Below are 16,073 nucleotides of genomic sequence, written 5' to 3' on the forward strand. Positions count from 1 at the left end.
TGAGGACACGCGTGTGCTGAGCCCTCCAGGGATGAGGACACGCGTGTGCTGAGCCCTCCAGGGATGAGGACACGCGTGTGCTGAGCCCTCCAGGGATGAGGACACGTGTGTGCTGAGCCCTCCAGGGATGAGGACACGTGTGTGCTGAGCCCTCCAGGGATGAGGACACGCGTGTGCTGAGCCCTCCAGGGACGTGGGCACACGTGTGCTGAGCCCTCCAGGGATGAGGACACGCGTGTGCTGAGCCCCCCCCACAGACACGCCCGAGCCCCCCACACGGACATGCACTGTACCAGAGTCACTCTGGACCTCACAACAGTCACTTTTTTGGGAAATGGGGAGAATCAGGAGCCAAATCTCACACGTCTCCTACCAGAACAAGGCTGAGGGTGGTGTGGAGTTGGGAGCTGGGGCTGCACAGGGGTTGGGCACTTTCAAACCCAGACTATCATCTCCAGAGGGAGACACGGAGGCAATAAAGCTGTCATGGGGCCCACCACCACCTCCAGCATCCTCCTCCCACCACTGTGCACCAGTTCTCCCCTGCCAGCCTGCTCTGCTTACTGGGATCACCAGCCTGTCCTGGCCCTGTGAGTCCTCCCAGATTTACAGAAGTTTTGGTATCACAAGTGCACTCAGCAGCTGCCTCAGAGTGGATCAGCCTCAATCCAAGCCATGGGAATGGGCAGGGGCAAAAAGGGGACCATGGAGGTCCCAGCTGCCCCAGAGACTGGTTAAACTGGGTGCTCACAAGCAGCTCCCCACCATGGTTTAGTGGGCTTTAGGTTGAAGTTGGACTTGGTGATTTTAAAGGTCTTTTCTAACCTTAATGATTCTGTGATTTGGGGATAAATCCTGCAAATTCTCATGCTTTTGGGAGAACAGGCTTAAGCAAACATCCAGCTCACGAGTGACTGCACAGGAGCTGACCCATGGTCACCCTCCTGGTGTCCACACCTGCAGTGATGGAAAAGGGGGAGAAAAGCCGAGGGTGGAGGCAGCAGCAGGGGAAGATCCCTCTGCTCCCCTCCCCACAGCAGGTTTTTGGCAGTTTGAGGCACAGCAGGGCAGCCCACGGGGAGCCAAGAGCCCTCGGAAGGAGAAAGTCCAGGCACTGAGTGATGGAGGACCTGCCACATCTCGGTCTGACAGAGCAGGGTGGCTCTTCCTGGTGGGTCACCACACTTGTCCCACCCCAGGGCAGTGGCAGCCCCTCCCTGGCACCTCCCGGGATGGGATTTCCTGGGAGCTGCAGTGGAGAGAGGAGGAAACCAGAGCAGTGTCTGCCACCGACGTGGGGCTGCTGACCGGTTCCCTCACCTTTCCAGCCTCCAAAATGGACATTATTTGCTTTGCAAGACAGGGGCATTTATCAGCCCTTGTGCCCACGGCCTGACCCCCAGCAGGGTGTGGGACTCCCAGACACCAGCCAGCCCAGTTCCTGGGTGTGCCCTGCTCCCAGGTGTGCCCTGTTCCTGTGTGTCCCTGTTCCCATGTGTCCCTGTTCCCGTGTGTCCCTGTTCCTGTGTGTGCCCTGTTCCTGGCTGTGCCCTGTTCCTGTGTGTGCCCTGTTCCTGTGTGTCCCTGTTCCTGGCTGTGCCCTGTTCCTGTGTGTGCCCTGTTCCTGTGTGTGCCCTGTTCCCGTGTGTCCCTGTTCCCATGTGTCCCTGTTCCTGTGCGTGCCCTGTTCCTGTGTGTGCCCTGTTCCCGTGTGTGCCCTGTGCCTGTTGTGCCCTGTTCCTGTGTGTGCCCTGTTCCCATGTGTCCCTGTTCCCGTGTGTGCCCTGTTCCTGGCTGTGCCCTGTTCCTGTGTGTGCCCTGTTCCCGTGTGTGCCCTGTTCCTGGCTGTGCCCTGTGCCTGTGTGTGCCCTGTTCCCGTGTGTGCCCTGTTCCCGTGTGTGCCCTGTTCCTGGCTGTGCCCTGTGCCTGTGTGTGCCCTGTGCCTGTTGTGCCCTGTTCCTGTGTGTGCCCTGTTCCCGTGTGTCCCTGTTCCTGGCTGTGCCCTGTTCCCGTGTGTCCCTGTTCCCGTGTGTCCCTGTTCCTGGCTGTGCCCTGTTCCTGGCTGTGCCCTGTTCCCGTGTGTGCCCTGTTCCTGTGTGTCCCTGTTCCCAGGTGTGCCCTGTTCCTGTGTGTCCCTGTTCCCAGGTGTGCCCTGTTCCTGGCTGTGCCCTGTTCCTGTGTGTCCCTGTTCCCAGGTGTGCCCTGCACCCCCTGCTGCATCCACAGCCCCAAAATGAACTTCCCCAGCAATAAACGGGTTAATCACATGAAGAGAGGAAAGTCCAAACACCCTCCATCCAAAGTCTCCTAAAGGAACACATCGTGTTTCCCAGCTCAGCACCTCCCAGCTGGGCTGAACTCCAGTTTGCTCACCCACAGCCCCAGCTCTGCTCCCAAACCCCCCATCAGTGCCACAGGGCCAGTTTGTCACTTCACCCCAAGGTCACAGCACGTGACAACACTCTTGGCTTCATTCACAGTCCAAGCAATGAGCTCTCCCTGCTCTGCACGAGCCAGAAAGGGGAAGAGGCCCAAAATCCACTGGGGAAAAGAAGCTGCATGGTGCTGAGCTGCACCCCAGTGTGCCCAGTGCCCCGTGGGAACTGGGACCATCCACTGAAGGGAGACTTGTCTGTTCAAACCAAAGTCAGGGCCCTTCCCTGCACCCACAGCTCACAGTCAGGCGTGCAAGTGTCAGTGATCTCCACGAGGAGGATGGGACAGACCCCCAGGACACACACCCACACCCAGGGGTGACAGGGATGGTCCCACAGCTCCCAAACCACGCAGGGACTCGGGCACAGGAGCTTCCCTGTGGGTGATGCTGCTGCTCCCTCTGCTCTCCCCACCACAGGGACAGCCTGGGAGGCTCCAGGAATGGGCTGGGAGGGATTTTGGAAGAGCCTTTGCCATGCTCTGAGGTGGAACTGCCCTCGCTGGGCACTGCCAGCCTACCCTTCCCCAGGAAGGTCACCAGCAGCAGCGAGGGCACCCCTTCCTTTGGTGGCCACTGAGGGGCCAACTTTTTGGTGAAGAAATTAATTTTGGGGTTTTTTTTTGCTTGATGAGCTTCCCCTCCTGCAGCCCTGGTTATTGACACACCTCCCAGCACTGGGTGTGAAAGTTATAAATGCCCATTTACCCCCAAAATCAACCCGGCTGCTGAGCTACCCAAAGACCAAACCCCGAGGGCAGAATTCCCCCCCTTGGAGCACAACAGACCAAACTGGGAAACTGGGAACCTCCTCCAGGATTCACCCCCAGCACGTGGATGTGACACCAGTGCCACTCCAGGGCCTCGATCCCAACCTGATTCTGGGGGGAAAACACAGGAAAAATGGGAAAGTCCATGGGAATGGGGTCAGGGAAAAGGTCAGGAACAGGGGATCCACCCTGATCCCAAAACACGGATAATAGGGAGAGACATGGGTGTTCCCCAAGTGCTGCCTCAGGGATGCAATCCAGTCCTGCTTCTGGGGGAAAAACAGGGAAAAATGTGAATGTGGGAATGGGATGGGGAATGGCAGCAGGGAAGAGGAGGGGTCCCAGGGCAACACCCTGGATAAATGGGAAAAAGAAAGGCAAAATTGGGGATAAAACCCACCCTGACCCCTAAAAATAGTTACAGGGAAATAGGGATGTGGATGTGCTGCTTCAGAATCACAGTCTGATTCTGGGGGGAAAACAGGGGAAAATGGGAAAAATGGGACCAGGGGTCCCTGGGAACGAGGCAGGATCCCTGGGAATGGGGGTCATCCATGCCCAGCACACAGATCTGGGGGGATTTGAGGGGGTTTGGGATGCTTTGGGGTGATTTAGGGTTGGTCCAGAGGAATTTGGGGGTGCCAGGGTTGTTTTTGGGGTGATTTTGGTCACTCCCCCAGCCGTGCAGCACCACTCCAATAAGAAATGGTGGCTGTGCAATAGCCAAGTCATTCGAGAATTAAAGCTCTGGTATTTTTAGGCAGCAGGAGGACGTGTGGGAGAGATCTCCAAGTGCTGATGCCATTTGCTGCAGGGCAGTCCCAGGGAGATTTATGGCTGAGGTGTGATTTGAAACCACACCGGTGCCAGGCAGGGCACCAGCAGCACTGGGGCTCGTGGCAGCTCCACTTGGAGAGACAAAATTTCCCCTGTATAGGTGTAAACACGAAGGACAAGCAGAATGAAAAGCCATTTCTCGCTTGCAGGGATGTGCTCTGGCTGCCAACTCCAAAAATGGCCACTGTGAGAAGTCTGGTAACCAAACTAACTAGAAGCAGATGATCAAAGTGAGGAAAAAATGCTCTTTTTTTTTTTTAATATGGCAGCCCCAACGTGTTGGCAGCAACATTATTATCATCCAGGTTCTGGTGCTGGGGAGAAGGAAGGAGAAGCCTCTCCCTCCATCAGACACTGCTCTCTGGGTGGCACTCAGGGGACAGCAGCAAAGCAAACCCTGTCTGGGTGTGGGGTGGGAGGAGAGGCAGCTCAGGGCAGGAGAGAGGAGCCTTCTGGCCCTAATTAAACACTGAGGGGTTAAAATGAGTTAAGCCACGTTATTTTGAGTGGAGAGCCCAAGCCCTGGCAGGGTTCAGGGAGGAGGAGGATCTCTCAGGGATGCTGGCAGGGACCTCAGAGGCCCCAACACATCCCAATTCCCACCTCCTGCAGGTGCTGTGGTGCTGGAGAGGAGCATCGTTGCAGCTGGATGGGAACGTCCAGGACTTCCATCCATTCACTCCCGAGCACAGCCAGGCTTTCCAATCAGAGTTGGGAAATCTGGTTTGACCAACACTTCCCCGGATCCTTCAGGGACTTGGGTTCCTCCTCTGCCCTCACAGGGCCTCCTGCAACCCTTCCCCATCCTGCCTAGCCCCAAATTCCTGCCTCCTGGCTGCAGGAGCTGTGGGGATCGGGCCCCCCCAGCAGTGCATCCATGGTCAGACGTTGCCACTGCTGGTGCTCCCAGTGCCACAGGGACAGGGGCTCTGCTGGAACTGGCACCTCTGCATGGGGCCAACAGTGATCCCATCCTCAGCCAGGGTGGGAAACACTGTCACCAGCACGGTGGGATGGCACAGGCAGTGGCAGCACCACGTGCCAGTGATGGCAGAGCCCACTGTCCACGACCAGAAACCAGCTGTGGCAACACTGGGATGCTCCGTGGAAACAACCTCCTGTGCAGACACAGGAGAAAAGCAGGATCTGGCTGTGCCACCCTCACACTCCATTCCCACCACCCCTTCTCCAGGGGAAAGCAATCCCAGAGAGGAGACAGCCAGCAGCACCACAGCCACCCCATCCTGCAGGGAAACCACCCCAGGCACCTTGAAAGGAGCCTGGAAACATCTCCCCACACTCCCCAAATCCAGGTGTCACCCAGGGAGGCCACAATCCAGCTTGGGATGAGCAGGAATTCCGAGGCACAGCAATTCCCACCACCTCAGGGACCCAAGGCTCAGCTCTGTCCCCCCAAGGAGGGGCACAGAGCCCATGTCCCCTGGCTCTGGCCCCATCTGAGGTCCCCAAGAGGGCTCACAGGACATGGGGCCACCGAGGTGCTTCCTGAGAGCTCCATCCCCCAGAGGAGAGTGGCATCCTGCAGCCTCACCCAGAGAAATCACACTCACACAAGGTACTTGTGTGTTATGTGGGACACTGTGGGACCAGAATAACTTCCTCTCCTGGCTGATCGGCGTGTGAATAAATCACACACGGCCAAAAATAACCTCTGGACATTTTTTGACTCCTTCCTGCTACACAGTTTGTGGAGGGGGTGCTTGAAAGAAGCTGAGATCGAGTCAGTGCAGCTGCCAGACACTGAATTACAGGGCAGATTAACTGGATTATGGACTTTGTAGAAGCCCATCTTTTCCCTCCCTGCCTGCAGCCCCTGGCACTGGGACTGTCTGCAAGGGGAACAGGCACAGGCAGCACCACCAAGGCTGAGATCAGGTTTATGACACCTGTGTTAATGCCACAGCAAGGCTATAAACACCTTCCCAATTCTGGAAGCCAGGAAAGTCAGGTTTTGGCAGGAGAGGATCCATTTGAGGACTCACTGCACTAATGAGATGCTGGAAAGGTGAGAGCTGGGCTGGCAGTGGGGCTGAACATCCCTTTTCCCTGCACTCCAGCCATCCCATGCACAGCCCAGCTCCTACCTCTGGGCTCTGGATCCCCCGGGCACGCCAGGGCTGCAGCACATCACCCACCCCGGGAGCGATGCCAGCCAGGGATGGAATCCCACCCGGAATTACAGGGAAAATTCATTTCAGCCAGGAAGGGGTGGCAACGAGCTTTAAACCCACGCAGCTGGTGGCCGGGCAGCGGTACAGGAGGGGGTCCCTCGCCCTGCTGTGCCCTCCTGCCCTGGCCAGGGATGCTGTGCCCTCGGGAAGGCTGGAAGGAGAGTCCAGGCAGGCAGAGCCTCCCTCCCTGCCGCACATCCCGGCTCGCTATTTAAAGCGCTCGGCCCCCCCTGGCAGCATCTCACCTCCCCCCGAGGAGCTGTGCCCGCGCCCTGGCATTCCCTGGCATTCCCTGGCATTCCCTGGCATTCCCTGGCATTCCCTGGCACGGCTCTGCCTCCGGGACCCCCGAGGGGCTGGGCACGGCTGGAGGCTGCGGGGGAGAGCGGCTCCATGCAGCAAAAATCCCCGGGAACTGCCCTCTCCTGGAAGGCGCCGGGCACGGATGGGAGGATGGGAAGGGGGGATGAGCTCTCAGCCGCCACTTGTTTTCCTCTTTCTTTTTTTTTTTTGGCGGGGGGGGGGATGCAATTAAAGGCAGCCACCCAGCCGGCACCTCCTTCGAGCTGGGAAAAAGAATAATCTGCATTTCAGATCCATTCCAGCCTCGTCAGTCCTGCAGGGTTCCAGAGCTGGAGGCAGCCACGAGCTGCTCTGAAACACCGGGGTGAGGAGGCAGGGAAGGAGGAGAGGACACGGGGTCAGTCCCCTCCTGGCCACTGGATTTTGGGGAAGGTTTGGCACCCAAATCCTCCCGTGGGATGGGAATTGCTGCACGGGGGCTGAGAGGCAGCAGGGCTGCCCCAGGCTGGGCTTTGCACTGAAATGAGAGAGATGAGCACCTGCTTCACGCACAGAATCACAGAATCAGACTGGTTTGGGTTGAAAGGGACCTTAAAACTCATCCAGTGCCACCCCCTGCCATGGGCAGGGACACCTCCCACCAGCCCAGGTTGCTCCAAGCCCCGTCCAACCTGGCCTTGGACACTTCCAGGGATCCAGGGGCAGCCACAGCTCCTCTGAGCACCCTGTGCCAGGGCCTCCCCACCCTCTGAGAAAACAATTTCTTTCTAACATCTAACCTAAATCTCTTCCCTTTCAGTGTGAACACATTCCCCCTTGTCCTGTCACTCCAGTTCCTGAGGAAGACCCCCTCCCCAGCTTCCCTGGAGGCCCCTTCAGACCCTGGAAGGGGCTGTGAGGTCTCCACACCACCTTCTCTTCCCCAGGCTGAACTACCCCAGCTTTCTCAGCCTCAGATTCCTCAGGACATCCTCACCCTGCCAATGAGCCAGAGGGTTTCCCCGTGTGCCCAAGGGTTTTAACCTGCTCGACCACGGCACAAACAGCAGCAAAATCCAATTATATCAGCACCACTTTCTTTAGCAAAGAGCCTTTCAATCATTTCCCACGACTTCTGCTCCAGATGGGCCCAAGCACAGACCTGTCCCCCAACACTGCAGTTGTTTCATGTGATATTTTCCCTCCCTCCCTCCCTCCCAAATGCCAACCCATGTGAACACACCCACACAGGCACCCACCTCCAGCCTCTCGGCATCTCCTGCTCACAGAGGAGGCCTTTAGCACCAAAAACTCACCCCAGGTCCCTCGGGAGCCTGGCCAGGGCTTGGGCCCATCCACAGAGCCCAGGCCAGAGCCCTCAGCCTCAGTCAGTCCCTCACCCCACACCCAGTGCTTGGCTTTCCACAGAAACCATCTGCAGACTGCAGGGTTGTCCCTCTGGGAGGAAAGCTTGGCAATGGACCCAACATCCTCCTCCACCAGTTAATATTCCAGAGACCTCCCAGCTCACTTTTGGAAGCCATCTGGGAAACCTCTGGCTCACCAAAGCATTCTTTAGGAGGAAATTAATAGTAAATTAAGGTTTCAAGGTTAGATAAAGAATCCAGTATCTTTCTGCTTGGCTGGAAAACCTGAAATGGCACTGCCAGTCACTCCCTGTCCCCAGAGGGGCCCTCCAAGTTATTAACTCAGGGCTATTTTCCCCCCTTACAAGCAGCAAATATAACCCACAGCACACAGGTACCATGAAGTCTGTCCCATAGACCACGTCCTGTTCCTTTCTACTATAGCTTTGTTCTCATACAATGTCACCAAGTTCAGTGATTTCAAAATGCAAAAAAAAATTGCAGAAAAGTGGCACCAGGATGACCAGGGAATTCTGGTCAGTTGGGGTGTTTGGGTTCAGCCCCCTCTGAGGCTCCAGGGCTGCCTCCCCCAGCTCCAGTGAACTCCCACCCCCAACACGGGGCCAGGCTCTTCCCCAGCACTGACTCACGGCCACCACGACCCCACCAACTCACCCTGAGCCTCCTCCTCCTCACCCCACCACCCTCACCCCCGGCCTCACCCCCTGCACCCCGGGGGGAGCTGCCTGACAGGACAAGGCTTGCACAAAGGCCCCTCAAAAGACACAAATGAAGGAGGTTTCAGGGTGGGTTTTACCCCCCTGAGACAAGTGAGACAGGCAGGAACCCAAATCTGCAGCAGGTTCAATCCCTCAGCACCCACACCTCAGCTGCTGGGGAGCACCAAGGCACGGCTGGGCAGAGCCCTTGGTGCAGAGCAAGACCCACGAAGCCACAAAGCTTCCTGGAGAGGGATGAAATGTTTGATCCCACAGCTGAGCTGATTCTGGCCACTCCAGAAAGCCGGACCTGGCCGTCAGTCCCAGCACTGGTGTCTCAAGAACCTGCCACTTCAGAGGCTCCCCCACTCTCCAGTGGTGACACAGGTCCTGCACAACCTCTGGGGTGTCTCCTGGAAAAGAGGTGCAGTAGGAACAAGCACCAAGGCTGGGAAGGCCCCTGAGCAGTGCCGGGTGCCAGGGAGACGGCGGCAGGGAGCTGTGCTGGTGGCTCCCTGACAAACCTCCAGGGAAGTCCCCAGGGATCAATCCTGCTTCTCCAGCAGCACACACAGGGAGCAGCACCTCGTGCTGTCCCTAAGAACACAGGTACCTGAGACTCCCAGGCCATCAGAGACACAAAGACACCAACTTTCCACCTCCTCTGAAGCCCTGGCAGCACCACAACCGAGAGACTCCCAAAGCACACGGGCACATCCAGGCCCCAAACTCCAGCTCCCACCTCGCCTCTGGACCAGCTCCCACTCACAGAGTGGCTTGGTGGTATCAAACCCACCAGGAGAAGCCCATCCCAGCATCCAGCAGATGGTGGCAAATGAGCTTAAAAGGAACACTTTGCCAACCCCGACTCGGCCAAAACCAGGGTGTCCCCAGAAGGGTTTGCACAGCTCTAACAAAACCCGGCTCCCTAAGCCAATTGCCGTTATAATGATGCAATTTAGGGGATAAACAAGCCCTTAAAGGCTGGTTATTCAGGAGGAAAGCGTGGTGTCTGGAGGCAGCTTGCCATGGCTGTGATGAGCCGGCCCCAGCTGACAGAGGATGTGGGCACAGCTGGAGCTGCCCGGGCTGGCTGGATGCTCCCCGAGCTGGTCCAGCCCCGGGCTCAGTGGCCAATGTCCACACCAGACCAGCCTGGCAAGCATTTACCCGGTGCCCAGCTCCACGAGCATCTGTGTGGCAGCATCCCAGCCCAGAGCTCAGTGCCAGGCAGATGCTCAGTGGGCTGACACAGCCTGGAGCTGGAGGGCTGGAACAGCACTGAGGGGAGGGGGATACTGGGATAAATCAGAGGAGCGGGAGAAGGCCAGGGTAGGAGCAGGCCCACCCCCATTCCTGCCCTCCCCTCAGTGTAAGGTGGCAGCTGGGAAGGAGGGGGGGTGCAAAGGGACAGCTTGGGAGAGTGTGGCAGGGTCTGCCAGGGGCAGAGAGCAGCTCTAAATCAAGGAGCCCCCTCCTCATTACAGGAATCACTGCCCCCCCCCCCAGTCATGCAGCCTCGAGGGGTGAATGTGCCCACTCTTCACCCCCCCTGCCTGGCTCTGGGGGGTCACTGTCCCCTCGGCTCTGGTGCCCAGCCTGGGGGTAATGCCAGGGCAGAGCAGGTCCCCCCAAACCCAGCTCAGGGGGCCAATGACAATCCTCAGCTCACATCCAACCCGAGGGAAACAGGGGAGCTCAGAACACCCCGAGTCAGCCACCCCGGGGGGGACACGAAGCCCCCTCGGAGGGATCCAGCCCCTCCCGGGGGGGCCAGGGCAGGGCTGAGCACCCCCGGCCCGGCCCCACCCGGGGGTCAATGGGGACCGGGTGCTCCTGGGGGGGAGCACAGCACCCCCCGGGGCGCTAAAAGGGTTGAGAGCCCGAGTCCAACACCCCCGCGGGGGGAGCAGAGCATCCCCGGGGGGAGGCTCAAAGGGCAGAGACCCCCCAGTCCAGCACCAGCGGGGGGAGCAGAGCATCCCCAGGGGGAGGCAATAAAGGATAAAGCCCCCCGGCTCCAGTCCCACTGCGGGGGCCGAGCATCCCCACGGGAGGGGCAGAGCGTCCCCAGGGGGAGGCAATAAAGGTAAAGCCCCCTAAATCCAGCCCCACCGCGGGAAGCAGAGCATCCCTTTGGCGGGGAGCAGAGCATCCTCTCGGGGTGGGGGGAGCACGGCATCCCCAGCGGGAGGCTATAAGGGTAAACCCCTCGACTGCAGCCCCACCGGGGGGGCTCAGCATCCCCTCGGGAGGGGCAGAGCATCCCCAGGAGGAGGCTGGAAAGGATCGAATCCTCCGGGTCCGGCCCCAGCGGGGGGGCTGAGCATCCTCCGCTCGGCCCCAGCGTGGAGGGGGGGGGGGCCCAGCACCCCCAGGCGGCCCCGCACGGGGCCGAGCATCCCCCGCGGGCAGCGAGGGCCGACCCCGCCCGCACTCACCGCCCGCCGAAGTCGCTGGAAGCCGCCGCCGCCGCCGCCGCCGCCGCCCCGCCCTGCCCCGCCCACTGCGTCACCGGACACGCCCAACCGGGACACGCCCTCCCGTGGCCACGCCCATGGGACACGCCCCTTCACCTGGACACGCCCCCCCAGGTGAGGGGGGTCGGGGGGCTGGGGGTGCGGGAGGGGCAGGGCAGGGTTTGGGGTCAGGGGCCCTCCTGGGGAAGGAACCTCCTTGGGGGGAAGGAACCCCCCTGGGGAGGCAGGAGACACCCTGGGAAGGGAGGGAATCCCCTCGGGGGGGGCAGAAAAGCCTAAGGGTGGGCAGGAATCTCCCTAGGAGGAACTTTCCTAGGGGGCAGGAACCTCCTTTGAGGGCAGGATCCCCCGTGGAAAGGGAAGGAATCCTGCTCGGGGTACAGAGAACTCGGGGGGGGCAGGAATCCCCCCCGAGGTAACTTTCCTGGGGGGCAGGAACCCTCCCGAGGAGGCAGGATACACCCTGGATAGGGAAGGAACCCCCTGAGGGGGGACAGAAAACTCTAAAGAGGAGCAGGAATCCCCTCAGGGGGAACTTCCCTGGGGGGCAAGTTTCCCCCTGGGTAGGGAAGGAATCCTGCTGAGGGTACAGAACACTCTGAGGGGGGTGTGCAGGAATTGCACCGTGGAAGCAGGAAACTCTTGGGGCGGGGGGAAGGTTCCCCCCTTGGGGAGAGGGCAGGAATCCCCCTGGGATGGGCAGAGAACTCCCCTGGGGGCAGGAACCTCCCTGGGGATTAGGAGCCCCCATGGGAACGGGATTCCCCCAGGGGGCTTGTCCAGCACCAGGGGGAGGGAGGCAGGACCTGGGCTGGGGGGTGTCCCCAGCCCTGGGTGCCCCGTTCCCCCTCAGCTGTGGAGACCCCGAAGGTGGGGAGCAGGGATGGGGCCAGGCAGTGAAGCCCCCAACTCTGCCACGGCCCCCTCCTCCCCCTGTGAGCTGTGGGGGGACAGGATGTGTCCCCCTCCTGAGTTCAGGGGGTGTGAGGCTGGACCACCAACCTTGGCTCCCGCTGGATCCATCCACACTCAGGAACAACTGCCTTCACCTTGCTCTTGTCACATCCCCAAAAACTTCATCTGTTTTCCACAGAGTTTTCCAAGCCAGGAGAACCCTTACTTTTTAAAACTGATCCTGTGATGCAGCTCTCAAATAAGGATGGTGAGCAGCAATAGTCCAAGGAGAACGTTTTTGGGTACCAAAGAGGTGGGTGCAGCCACCACCACCAGGATCTGGTTTATTCACTGCCATTCCCCTTAATTTTTATCCAGAGCTTTAAGAACAGATGGATTAGGAACAGCATTTCTGCCAATGAATGGCCTTTCCTGCCTGGGATGATCAGAAGTTTTCTCAATCAAATGTGTTCCTCACTGATAAAATGCTCTTTGTGTATTTAAGAAATGCTGAGAGAAAGAAATGTGGCCAGGAAGGGAGGTTATAGACACCATCAGCTCCTGGCCGTGCCTGGGAAGCGGAAGAAATGTGGATTTCTCTATATTCCATGTGTTACCTCGCTCCAGGGAGGCACAAGAGCTGATGCCACAGCCCTGAAAGCATCTCCTGTGGTCCAAATCCTCTCCTGAGGTCTCGTAGGGAAGGAGCACAGGTGGGAAACAGCACAGTGGGGTGTTCACGGAACCACAGAATCCCAGAATCCCAGACTCACAGAATCCCAGGATATGCAGAGCTGGAAGGGACCCACAAGGACATCCAGTCCAACCCTCAGCCCTGCACAGGCCCGGCCCCAAAGTCCCACCTGTGCCCCAGAGGATCATCCAAACCCTGCTGGAGCTCTGGCAGCCTTGGGGCTGTGCCCACTGCCCTGGGGAGCCTGGGCAGTGCCCAACCAGACCCTGGGGGAAGAACCTTTGCCTGAGATCCAACCTGAGCCTGCCCTGACACAGCTCCAGCCATTCCCTGGGTGCTGTCCCTGGTCCCCACAGGGACAAGCAGGACAAGGCCGTGCTCTTGTGCCCTTGTGTAAATCCCAAAGGCAGAGATCAGGACCCCACCACCCTCCCAGTTTGGACACCCCCAGGACTGGGCAGCACTCCCAACCTGCTCTGGGTGGTGCCCAGATCCCTGGATGAGCAGGGCACAGGCAGGACAATGTGGAGGACGTGGGGTCAGTCCCCTCCTGGCCACTGGATTTTGGCCCTGGCTTTTGGGGAAGGTTGGGCACCCAAATCCTCCTCCTGGGGGGGTGGGTGAGCCAGGGCACCCAGGGTGGTGGCAGAGGGCATGGCCAGAGCTGGGGAGGGGGATCACACAGCCCTCAGGGGCGGCTGTGGGTGCAAGAGAGTCGTTACTGGAAAGGGCAATTGCCTTAGAGCCCCTCTTACTGGGAGGACTGGGAGGGTGGTGTGAGTACCTCAGAGATTCTCATTACTGGGAGGACTGGAGGGCAGAATCCCCTCATACACCCTTGTTACTGGGAAGGGGAGAATCCCCTCAGGGACCTGCAGTACTGGGAGGACTGGGAGATGGGATCGCCTCAGGGCCCCCCTTACTGGGAAGGGGGCAGTTACTTCACAGATCCTATTTACTGGGAGGACTGGGAGGGAGGGATCCCCTCAGGGATCTTCAGTCCTGGGAGGGTACAGTTACTTCACAGCTCCTCCTTACTGGGGGGGATCCCCTCAGGGGTCCCTGTTACGGGGAAGACTGTTCTGGGAGGGAGGGATTCCCTCAGGGACCCTCGTTACTGGGAGGGGGCAGTTCCCTCCCAGACCCTCAGTACTGGGGGGGATTCCCTCAGGGGTCCTCCTGACTGGGAAGACTGGGAGGGGGAGAATCCCCTCAGGGACCTTCAGTACTGAGAGGGCACAGTCACTTCACAGCTCCTCCTTACTGGCGGGGACGCCCGTTACTGGGAGGGGGGACAACCTCTCAGGGATCCTCCTTACTGGGGGGGATCCCCTCAGGGGTCCCCGTTGCTGGGAGCACTGGGAGGGGGGTCCCCTCAGAGGCCTCCATTACTGGGAGGACTGGGAAGGAGGGGACCCCTCAGGGGCTTTCGGCGCTGTGAGGGCGCAGTTACTCCACCGCTCCTCCTCACCGGGGGCTCCCCCCCGACGCCCCCCCTTTACTGGGATCACTGGGATCACTGGGGGGGGCCGTGTCTCTGCCCCGTGACGTCATCCCCGCGCGCGGTGTCGCGGCGGTGACGCGGGGCGGGCGCGGGGCGGGCGCGGTCCCGCTGTCCCCGCGGGGCCCGGCCGGACATGGCCCCGCGCGGCCGCCCCGCCGCCGCCGCCGCCATGCCCCGCAGGGCCGCCCGAAAGCGCCTCAAGTTCCGCGCCGACGACGTGTGCTCCGAGAGAGGTGAGGGGAGACGGCGCCGGGCCGGGCGGGGCAGCGGGGCCGGGCCTGGAGCGGGTGTGAGGGGAGAGGGGGCTGAGGGCACTGAGGGGAGCCGAGCCCGACCCGGCCTTACCGGGGGAAGGCGGCCTGTGCTGTCCGGAGAGGAGCGCCTGAGCCTGGGCCTGGGCCTGAACCTGGGCCTTGGCCTGGGCCTGAGCCTGGGCCTGCGTTAAGGCCTGAGGGAGGAGGTGGTTGAAGGGCCTGGGCTTGGCCTGGCTGAGGGGTTTGAGGGGCAGGAGGTCGGGCCAGTGTCATCCGAGCGATTAGCCCGGCCCTCTCGGTCTTGGGGAGGGAGTGTGTCCAGTGGGAAAGGAGAGATTGGATTTGTGGAGGGAGTGTGTCCGGTGGGAAAGGAGTGATTGGATTTGTGGAGGGAGTGTGTCCGGTGGGAAAGGAGTGATTGGGTTTGTGGAGGGAGTGTGTCCGGTGGGAAGGGAGTGATTGGGCTTGTGGAGGGAGTGTGCCCGGTGGGAATCTGGCCTGGTATGCGGGAATGAGGACTCTGCCTGTGAAGGAGGAGTCTGGGACTGGGGGATGAGCCAGGCTCTGGTTAGGCTGGGTTTTAGCGGGGTTCTGGGGTTTGGTGTGGGTTGAGGTGGTGGAAGAGGGGGGCCTGGACTGGTCTGGGCAGGGGGTGGGTCCCCTGAGCCTGGGGTAGAGACTTGCTGGGGACCCCTGGCCTGCAACTGCTGGGACTCGTTTTCTCACCTGTGCATCTCTCTGCTGCTCTGGGGACCGTCCCCTTCAGGCGTGGTGGCTCTTAGCCCTTCTGTGCCCTCCCCAGTAATCCCTAATCCCCCTGACCCGTGTGTCCCACCCTCTGCAGTGACAGTGGCAGATTATGCCAACTCGGACCCGGCTGTGGTGAAGTCTGGACGGGTGAAGAAGGCCGTGGCCAACGCGGTGCAGCAGGAGGGTGAGTCTGCCCCGGGGGCCCTGCCTTCCCTGGGCTGCCTGTGCACGATGTGGGAACCCCCCCTGCCTTAACTTGAGAAAATGTGTGTCATTCTGTGCTGAAAACCAGCCTGTGCTGCTCTGCAGAATCCGGTGCTGAGGGCTCAGACGGCAGGTTCTGCAGGAAGCCTGCTGCAAGTCCAGTAGGAATTGCTGAGTCTTTGTTAGTGCCTGGAATAGAAGGGCTTGGGTGTCATCTCCTGCTCGAAGCAGAAAATGACATGATAAAAGTATTTTATTACTTTATTAGCTCACATAAAGCTGTAGGCAGTTTTATTAGCAGGTAAAAGTCTTTGCAGTGGCAGTAAGGCTGTGACAGTTCTGGCAAACCTGTGCTGCAAGGAGGTCTTGGGGAGGGTGTTGCTGTTTTTGGGGAACTCTGTAAACAAGGAGTTTCCTGGAAAGGAGTTGCAGTATTTTGTTATCTACTTCCTCCTCTGCTGGGAGCTTTCTGAACCAACACCCCCGTGTGCTTGAGAAATGTTAAAGTTTGACTCTTAACTGGAGCTCATCACACGTGTTGGGGGTGGATGTTGTTTTGTTGGCAGTGATGACTGAACTCTTCATACAGGGAAACTCTCGGCTTGTTGCTGAAATCTTTTGAGTTTTTAAAAGAAATCCTTTTAAAAAGAAAATGTGCTCTTTGCATGAGCACCTGCCAGGGGCAGTGGTCT

The 16,073-nt window shown here is 59.6% G+C and overlaps 1 protein-coding gene across 2 annotated transcripts in view; it reads right to left on the reverse strand.

The window, feature by feature from the left end:
- Positions 1-11,081, reverse strand: part of LOC113987475 (liprin-alpha-4) — a 58,262-nt gene extending 47,181 nt beyond the window's left edge. For both annotated transcript variants that reach the window (XM_039390656.1, XM_039390655.1), the window contains exon 1: positions 11,043-11,081. The gene's annotated coding sequence lies outside the window, so the exon portion shown is untranslated. The remainder of the gene's footprint in view (positions 1-11,042) is intronic.
- Between the last annotated feature and the right edge of the window lie 4,992 nt (positions 11,082-16,073).

This window comes from Pipra filicauda, unplaced genomic scaffold, assembly GCF_003945595.2.
Source record: "Pipra filicauda isolate LSUMZ 115617 unplaced genomic scaffold, ASM394559v2 scaffold854_size65383_pilon, whole genome shotgun sequence".
NCBI classification, from domain to species: domain Eukaryota; kingdom Metazoa; phylum Chordata; class Aves; order Passeriformes; family Pipridae; genus Pipra; species Pipra filicauda.